Source organism: Triticum urartu, chromosome 5A, assembly GCF_056163025.1.
Source record: "Triticum urartu cultivar PI428250 chromosome 5A, HENAU_Tu73, whole genome shotgun sequence".
NCBI classification, from domain to species: domain Eukaryota; kingdom Viridiplantae; phylum Streptophyta; class Magnoliopsida; order Poales; family Poaceae; genus Triticum; species Triticum urartu.
This window is the reverse complement of record NC_141877.1, coordinates 205773903-205783634: the sequence shown is the minus strand read 5'-3', so window position 1 is coordinate 205783634 and position 9732 is coordinate 205773903.

The following is a 9732-nucleotide window of genomic DNA, read 5'->3' as shown; positions in this document are numbered from 1 at the left end:
CATTTGAAAAGTTCAAAGAATTTCAGAGTGAAGTGGAAAATCATCATAACAAGAAAATAAAGTTTCTAGATCTGATTGTGGAGGAGAATATTTGAGTTATGAATTTGGTCTTGATTTGAAACAATGCAGAATAGTTTCGCAACTCACGCCACTCGGAACACCACAGCGTAATGGTGTGTTCGAACGTCGTAATCGTACTTTACTAGATATGGTGCGATCTATGATGTCTCTTACTGATTTACCGCTATCATTTTGGGGTTATGCTTTAGAGACGGCTGCATTCACGTTAAATAGGGCACCATCTAATTCCGTTGAGACGACACCTTATGAACTGTGGTTTGGCAAGAAACCAAAGTTGTCGTTTCTTAAAGTTTGGGGCTGCGATGCTTATGTGAAAAAGCTTCAACCTGGTAAGCTCGAACCCAAATCGGAGAAATGTGTCTTCATAGGATACCCAAAGGAGAATGTTGGGTATACCTTCTATCAGAGATCCGAAGGCAAGACATTCGTTGCTAAGAATGGATCCTTTCTAGAGAAGGAGTTTCTCTCGAAAGAAGAGAGTGGGAGGAAAGTAGCTTGATGAGGTAACTATACTTGCTACCTTATTGGAAAGTTGTTCATCACAGAAATCTGTCCCTATGACTCCTACACCAATTAGTGAGGAAGGTAATGATGAAGATCATGGAACTTCAGATCAAGTTACTACCAAACCTCGTAGGTCAACCAGAGTAAGATCCGCACCAGAGTGGTACGGTAATCATGTTCTGGAGGTCATGTTACTTTCCCATGACGAACCTATGAACTATGAGGATGTGATGATGAGCCCAGATTCCGCAAAATGGCTTGAAGCCATGAAATCTGAGATGGGATCCATGTATGAGAACAAAGTGTGGACTTTGGTTGACTTGCCTGATGATCGGCAAGCCATCGAGAATAAATGGATCTTCAAGAAGAAGACTAACGCTAACGGTAATGTTACTGTCTACAAAGCTTGACTTGTTGCGAAAGGTTTTCGACAAGTTCAAGGAGTTGACTACGATGAGACTTTCTCACCCGTAGCGATGCTTAAGTCCATCCGAATCATGTTAGCAATTGCCGCATTTTATGATTATGAAATTTGGCAAATGGATGTAAAGACTGCATTCCTGAATGGATTTCTAGAAGAGGAGTTGTATATGATGCAACCTGAAGGTTTTATCGATCCAAAGGATGCTAACAAAGTGTGTAAGCTCCGGCGATCCATCTATGGACTGGTGCAAGCATCTCGGAGTTGGAATAAACGTTTTGATAGTGTGATCAAAGCATATGGTTTTATACAGCCTTTTGGAGAAGCCTATATTTACAAGAAAGTGAGTGGGAGCTCTGTAGCATTTCTAATATTATATGTGGATGACATATTGTTGATTGGAAATGATATAGAATTTCTAAGAGTTTTTCAATGAAAGACCTCGGTGAAGCTGCATATATATTGGGCATCAAGATCTATAGAGATAGATCAAGACACTTAATTGGACTTTCACAAAGCAATACCTTGATAAAGCTTTGAAGAAGTTCAAAATGGATCAGGCAAAGAAAGGGTTCTTGACTGTGTTACAAGGTGTGAAGTTGAGTCAGACTCAATGCCCGACCACTGCAGAAGATAGAGAGAAAATGAAAGGTGTTCCCTATGCTTCAGCCATAGGCTCTATCATGTATGCAATGATGTGTACCAGACCTGATGTGTGCCTTGCTATAAGTTTAGCAGGGAGGTACCAAAGTAATCCAGGAGTGGATCACTGGACAGTGGTCAAGAACATCCTGAAATACCTGAAAAGGACTAAGGATATGTTTCTCGTATATGGAGGTGATAAAGAGCTCGTCGTAAACGGTTACATTGATGCAAGCTTTGACACTGATCTGGGTGACTCTAAGTCACAAACCGGATACGTGTTTTTATTAAATGGTGGAGCTGTCAGTTGGTGCAGTTCCAACCAGAGCGTCGTGGCGGGATCTACGTGTGAAGCAGAATACATAGCTGCTTCAAAAGTAGCAAATGAAGGAGTCTGGATGAAGGAGTTCATATCCGATCTAGGTGTCATACCAAGTGCATCGGGTCCAATGAAAATCTTTTGTGACAATACTGGTGCAATTGCCTTGGCAAAGGAATCCAGATTTCACAAGAGAACCAAGCACATCAAGAGACGCTTCAATTCCATCCGCGATCAAGTCAAGGAGGGAGACATAGAGATTTGCAAGATACATACGAATCTGAATGTTGTAGACCCGTTGACTAAGCCTCTCTCACAAGCAAAACATGATCAGCATCAAAACTCCATGGGTCTTAGAATCATTACTGTGTAATCTAGATTATTGACTCTAGTGCAAGTGGGAGACTGAAGGAAATATGCCCTAGAGGCAATAATAAAGTTGTTATTTATATTTCCTTATATCATGATAAATGTTTATTATTCATGCTAGAATTGTATTAACCAGAAACTTAGTACATGTATGAATACATAGACAAACAAAGTGTCCCTAGTTTGCCTCTACTTAACTAGATCGTTGAATCAATGATGGTTATGTCTCCTAACCATAGACATGAGTTGTCATTTGATTAACGGGATAACATCATTAGAGAATGATGTGATTGACTTGACCCATCCGTTAGCTTAGCATGATGATCGTTTAGTTTATTGCTATTGCTTTCACCATAACTATACATGTTCCTATGACTATGAGATCATGCAACTCCCGAATACCAGAGGAACACTTTGCGTGCTACCAAACGTCACAACGTAACTGGGTGATCATAAAGGTGCTCTACAGGTGTCTCCGATGGTGTTTGTTGAGTTGGCATGGATCAAGATGAGGATTTGTCACTCCGATTGTCGGAGAGGTATCTCTGGGCCCTCTCGGTAATGTACATCACAATAAGCCTTGCAAGCAATGCAGCTAATGAGTTAGTTACGGGATGTAACATTACAGAACGACTAAAGAGACTTGCCGATAACGAGATTGAACTAGGTATTGAGATACCGACGATCGAATCTCGGGCAACTAACATACCGATGACAAAGGGAACAACGTATACCGTTATGCGGTTTGACCGATAAAGATCTTCGTAGAATATGTAGGAACCAAAATGAGCATCCAGGTTCCGCTATTGGTTATTGACCGGAGACGTGTCTCGATCATGTCTACATAGTTCTCAAACCCGTAGGGTCCGCACGCTTAACATTCGGTGACGATCGGGATTATGAGTTTATGTGTTTTGATGTACCGAAGGTAGTTCGAAGTCCCGGATATGATCACGGACATGACGAGGAGTCTCGAAATGTTTGAGGCATAAAGTTCGGTATATTCTTCGGTATATTCGAAGCCTATATTTGGACATCGGAATAGTTCTTGGTGAAATCAGGATTTTACTAGAGTACCGGGAGGTTACCGGAACCCCCCGGTAAATGTATGGGCCTTATTGGGCCATAGTGGAGAGAGAGAGGAGACCAGGGTAGGTCGCGCGCCCCCCTCTCCCTCTGGTCCAAATTGGACTAGGAGGGTGCGGTGCCCCCCTTTCCTTCCTCCCTCTCTCCCCTTCCTCGCCATAGGAGGGCCGGCCCTCCCCCTCCTCCACTCCTTTATATACGTGGCCAGGGGCACCCCTAGACACACAAGTTGATCATTGATCTTTTAGCCATGTGCGGTGCCCCCCTCCACCATAATCCACCTCGGTCATATCATAGCGGTGCTTAAGCGAAGCCCTGCGTCGGTAGCTTCATCAACAGCGTCATCACGCTGTCGTGCTGACGGAACTCTCCCTCGAAGCTCTACTGGATCGTGAGGTCATGGGACGTCATCGAGCTAAACATGTGCAGATCACAGAGGTGTCGTACGTTCGGTACTAGGATCGGTTGATCGTGAAGACGTATGACTACATCAACCGCATTGTCATAACGCTTCCTCTTACGGTCTACGAGGGTACGTGGACGACACTCTCCCCTCTCATTGCTATGCATCACCATGATCTTGCGTGTGCGTAGGATTTTTTCTGAAATTACCGCGTTCCCCAACAGCCGTCGCTCGAGTCCGAGCCGGACTCCGCCTCCCCACCGCCTTGCCCCTCCCCCAAGCACCCCCCGGCCCCTTTATATAGGGCTGAGGCCCGTCCCGCTCCTCCCCATCAAGCCGCCGCCGCTTGTGCTGCACCACCGCCCGAGCCGCCCCGCTGCCGCTAGCCGTCGCCGGAGTCGACGTCCCATCTCGCCGGAGCAACGCATCGCCGCCGCCGGTTTTTCCTTCCCCGAACCGGTATAAACCGAATAACCCGGCCGTTTTTTAAGATCGGTTTATTATTTTAGGTTTCCTTAAATAGCGAGCGTTCACACGTTTAGATCTGTTAACGAACGAATTCATTCGTTAGTTTCTGTTAGCGAGCGTTTGTTTGTCAGACTTCTTTTTACTTTCATTTTCGGACAGGGACCGATCCGTAATTATTTTCTTCACAAATTAGTCCCTGATCTTCAAACCCTCACTACTTTTTGCTCGTTTATCCAAATCCAGTGAAACCAACGCCAAAATCTTCGTCTTGTTCCCCTCTGTACAGATTAACAACTTGAACATGATTTTGGAAATTTAAAATTTGGTTTCAAGAAGATTTGAATTTGAACTTCTTTTGATCATAGTTTGTGTTTCGTAACTCCGATTCGATTGATTTTTTTTTGCAAATCAAAGCTCTTCACTTGAACTTTCAGTTTAGATCTTTTATTTTAGTTTTACCTTTGCATCTTATGATTGAGTGCTTATGTATGCTATTGTTTGTTCATGATAGAGTTTCCGGAGTGCGAGGCTTGCTACTACGAATCTATAGGGTTTTCCCATCGTCAGCAAGGCAAGTAACACTTTGATCACATCCCTTCATTACCCAGTTTTATGCATTAGTTTCAACCCTCAATCGTTGCATGAGTAGGATTTGATAACATGTGGGTATTGGGAAGTAGTTGATGAGGTAGGAACATTTTGTCTTATATTCAAACCTCGGGTTTTCTACGTTAAGATTGCACTACTTTGCTATGCTCGTAGACATGGATTGGTAAGTGAGATTCATGAAAGATATGAGAGTTATTCATAACTAAGGGAAACTTAAGGTGGCTACTTTAATACACATCTGCATGGATTGGTTGCGGGCACCTGAAGCAATCCAGTGTTGTCCTAGGATATCCCGCAGTGCCCGTGTGATCATCCTATGGTTTGCCACCCAGGCTCAAAGGGATCGTAATATTATTCATGCTAGAAACTTCTGTGTGCAGCCACAAGCCATTATGGGCTCTAGCATAGTTGAGTATGTTGTGTGACCTCTTTCAGTGGTAGGCTAGCAGATGTAGGGGAAAGCAGGTGGTACTGTCTACCCAGAGTAAAGAGTTAATGGTTCTGAAAGACTGTGTCTCGGACATCCGTTTCTCAAACATCTTGTAGTGCGAGAAATCCAACGAAGGAGATCGGGTCTTGTGGGGAAAAGTGCACAAACCTCTGTAGAGTGTACAAACTAATCATGGTTAGCCGTGTCCCCGATTATGGACATCTTGAGCATCTGGTAATTGAATTATTGATTTGATCTCATCACTTTGCTTAATGAAATTGTTGGGTTATAATTATTATTTTGGGATTGAGTTGGAGGAACCTTCTCAATAATGTCATAAAATTTGCAGTTAAATAAAATATATTCCTTTGTTGTAGGAAAAAATTAGCTTTATGCAAATGATAACCATAGAGCCTCCACCAGCCAAATATGCATGTAGTGATAGTTGTTATTTTGTTCATTGCTCTATAGTGTTATCTTGCCAGCATATTCCATGTGCTGACCTACACGGCTCCAACGTATCATGTTGCAGAATTTTCAGATGAAGAGTAAGGTGCGATAGGTCATTGTCATGCACTCAGTCTTGCCGTGGAGTTGGATGGACTCATTTATCTTTGATGCTTCCGCAGTTATCTTATTTATATGGCCTTCAGCCATATTATTGTAATTAGTACTCTTTCTGAGACACTCGTTGTAATAAGTGTGTGATTGAACTCTGCAATAAATCCTCGAGTATTGTGTGTGTCAGCAATACCGATCCAGGGATGACACTTAAGCATAGAGACTACGGTCCATTGGGATCAGGTCGCTACAACATATGGATCTGAATGTTGCAGACCCGTAGACTAAACTTCTCTCACAAGCAAAACATGATCACTCTTTTGGTGTTAATCACATAGCGATGTGAACTAGATTATTGACTCTAGTAAACCCTTTGGGTATTAGTCACATGAAGATGTGAACTAATCACATAAAGATGTGAACTATTGGTGTGAAATCACATGACCATGTGAACTAGATTATTGACTCTAGTGTAAGTGGGAGACTGAAGGAAATATGCCCTACATGCAATAATAAAGTTGTTATTTATATTTCCTTATATCATGATAAATTTTTATTATTCATGCTAGAATTGTATTAACCGGAAACTTAGTACATGTGCGAATACATACACAAACAAAGTGCCCCTAGTATGCCTCACTTGACTAGCTCGTTAATCAAAGATGGTTAAGTTTCCTAGCCATAGAAATGTGTTGTCATTTGATGAACGAGATCACATCATTGGAGAATGATGTGATGGACAAGACCCATCCGTTAGCTTAGCACTATGATCGTTTAGTTTATTGATATTGCTTTCTTCATGACTTATACATGTTCCTCAGACTATGAGATTATGCAACTCCCGAATAGCGGAGGAACACCTTGTGTGCTATCAAATGTCACAACATAACTGGGTGATTATAAATATGCTCTATAGGTGTCTCCGATGGTGTTTGTTGAGTTGGCATAGATCTAGATTAGGATTTGTCACTCTGTGTATTGGAGAGGTATCTCTGGGCCCTCTCGGTAATGCACATCACTATGAGCCTTGCAAGCAATGTGACCAATGAGTTAGTCATAGGATGATGCATTACGGAACGAGTCAATAGACTTGCCGGTAACGACATTGAACTAGGTATGATGATACCAACGATCGAATCTCGGGCAAGTAACATACCGATGACAAAGGGAACAACGTATGTTGTTATGCGGTTTGACCGATAAAGATCTTCGTAGAATATGTAGGAGCCAATATGAGCATCCAGGTTCCGCTATTGGTTATTGACCGAAGATGTGTCTCGGTCATGTCTACATAGTTCTCGAACCCGTAGGGTCTGCACGCTTAACGTTCGATGACGATATGTATTATGAGTTATGTGATTTTATGTACCTAAGGTTGTTTGGAGTCCCGAATGAGATCACGGATATGACAAGGAGTCTCGAAATGGTCGAGACATAAAGATTGATATATTTGAAGGTTATATTCGGACACCGGAATGGTTCCGAAGTGTCTCGGGTATTTTCCGAAGTACCGGGAGGTTACTGGAACCCCTAGGGCCTTAGTGGAGAAGAGAGAGGGCCGGATAGAGGTGGCGCCCCCCCCCTTGCCCAGTACGAATTGGACAAGGGGAAGGGGGGCGCCCCCCTCCTTCCTTCTCTTCTCTCCTCTTTCCCTTCTTTTCCTTCTTGGACTAGGAAATGGGGAAACCTACTCCTTCTTGGACTAGGAAAGGGGGAAACCTACTCCTACTAGGAGTAGGATTCCTCCCCCCTTGGCGCGCCCCTTGTGGCCGGTCATCCTCCTCCTCCCCTCCTTTATATACGGGGGAGGGGGCACCCCATAGACACACAAGTTGATCTTTAGCCGTGTGCGGTGCCCCCCTCCATAGTTTTCCACCTCGGTCATATTATTGTAGTGCTTAGGCGAAGCCCTGCGTTGGTAACTTCATCATCACCATCAACACGCCATCGTGCTGACAAAACTCACTGTCGGCCTCAGCTGGATCATGAGTACGAGGGACGTCACCGAGCTGAACGTGTACAGATCGCGGAGGTGCCGTGCATTCGGTACTTGATCGGTTGGATCGCGAAGACGTTCGACTACATCAACCGCGTTACTTAACGCTTCCACTTTTGGTCTAAGAGGGTACGTAGACACACTCTCCCCTCTCGTTGCTATGCATCTCCTAGATAGATCTTGCGTGATCGTAGGAAATTTTTTGAAATACTACGTTCCCCAACAAAGATTAGATGTTATTGAAAAGAAAATGCTTACTGAAGAGCATATTGAAAATTTGGATAAAAAGATGCATAATTTTGCTACTAATATTGGGTCAAAAGCGGGAGAAGTTTTTAAGTTGTTAAAGGAAAAGGGGACCGTAATTCATGAAAGAATTGAAGAAAGTCCATCTCAGATTGATAAATTAGAAGAAATCTTTAGTAATTTGAGCACGGCTTTTGCTTCCAGTAAAACTATTGAAAAAACTCCCGTAAAGATTGGCAAGACTACTCAAGTTACTAAGAAAAAGGGTGCAACTTCTAGTAATAGCAAAGAGGATCTTAAGATGATTAGCATTCACCCGGATTTTGTTGAAGCTATAAGAGATCCCTTTGGTAAGAATGAATTCTTTAAAATTGTTCCTAGGAGTATTGTCATTGAAAATCTTTATGCTTAATCTTTGAAGAATTCTAAGTGTTTGATTGAAGATTTGAACAAGGATGACAAAACTTAGATCCTTGCTTTATGCCTAGCTAAGGGCGTAAAACTATAGCGCTTGTTGGAGGCAACCCAATGAATAAAATTATTTTTTGCTTTTTTCTTCATGTTTTTGAGTTATAGCACAATTATGCTACTATTATGATTGTGTTTTTATGTTTGAATTAGTGTTTGTGCCAAGTAAAGCCTTTAGGATCTTCTTCGGTGATAGTTGTTTGATCTTGCTGAGAAAACAGAAACTTTCGCGCTCACGAAAAAAATTATCCTTTTTTAACACAGAGCGATAAAATACCCATTCCACTTGCAGTAGATCAATATATAAATTGCTCAGGTATTTTCTAATTTTGGAGTTACATAAGTATTAGAAATAGTCAGATTGCTACAGACTCTTCTGTTTTGACAGATTCTGTTTTCTTTGCATTGCGTGCTTATTTTGATGGCTCTATGGTTTTCTTTGACAAGTTTTTGCCATAGAAAAGTTGGAATATAGTAGATATAATGCAAGAACATAATATGAATTGGTTTGATACAACACTTATAGTAGTGATTTATTTTCTTATACTAACGGATCTCACGAAGGTTTTGTTGAGTTTTGTGTGATTGAAGTTTTCAAGTTTTGGGTTATCTTACGATGGATGAAGGAATAAGGAGTAGAAGAGCCTAAGCTTGGGTATGCCCCAGCATCCCAAGCTATTATCCAAAAATGATAAACCAACTAAGCTTGGGGATGCCCCCGAGTGGCATCCCCTCTTTCTTCTAACGACCATCGGTATTTTACTCGAAGCTATACTTTTATTCGTCACATACTATGTGTTTTGCTTGGAGCGTCTTGTATGATATGAGTCTTTACTTGCTTTATTGTGTGTCTTAAGTCTTTATCCCTTGCTGGACAAAACTATTTGAGAGAGCCAAAATTATGTCATGACTTGTTAGAATTGCTCTCTTTGCTTCACTTAAATCTTTAATGAGCTATGGACTTGCTCTAGTGCTTCGCTTATATCTTTTTGAGCACGATGTGCTTTAGTATTTTTGAAGAAATGCTCCCTTGCTTCACTTATATTTATTTGAGAGTTAGTAAAATTTTCAAGAAATTATCTCTTGATTCACTTAAATTATTTTGAGAGAAGGCAAAATTATGCTCATA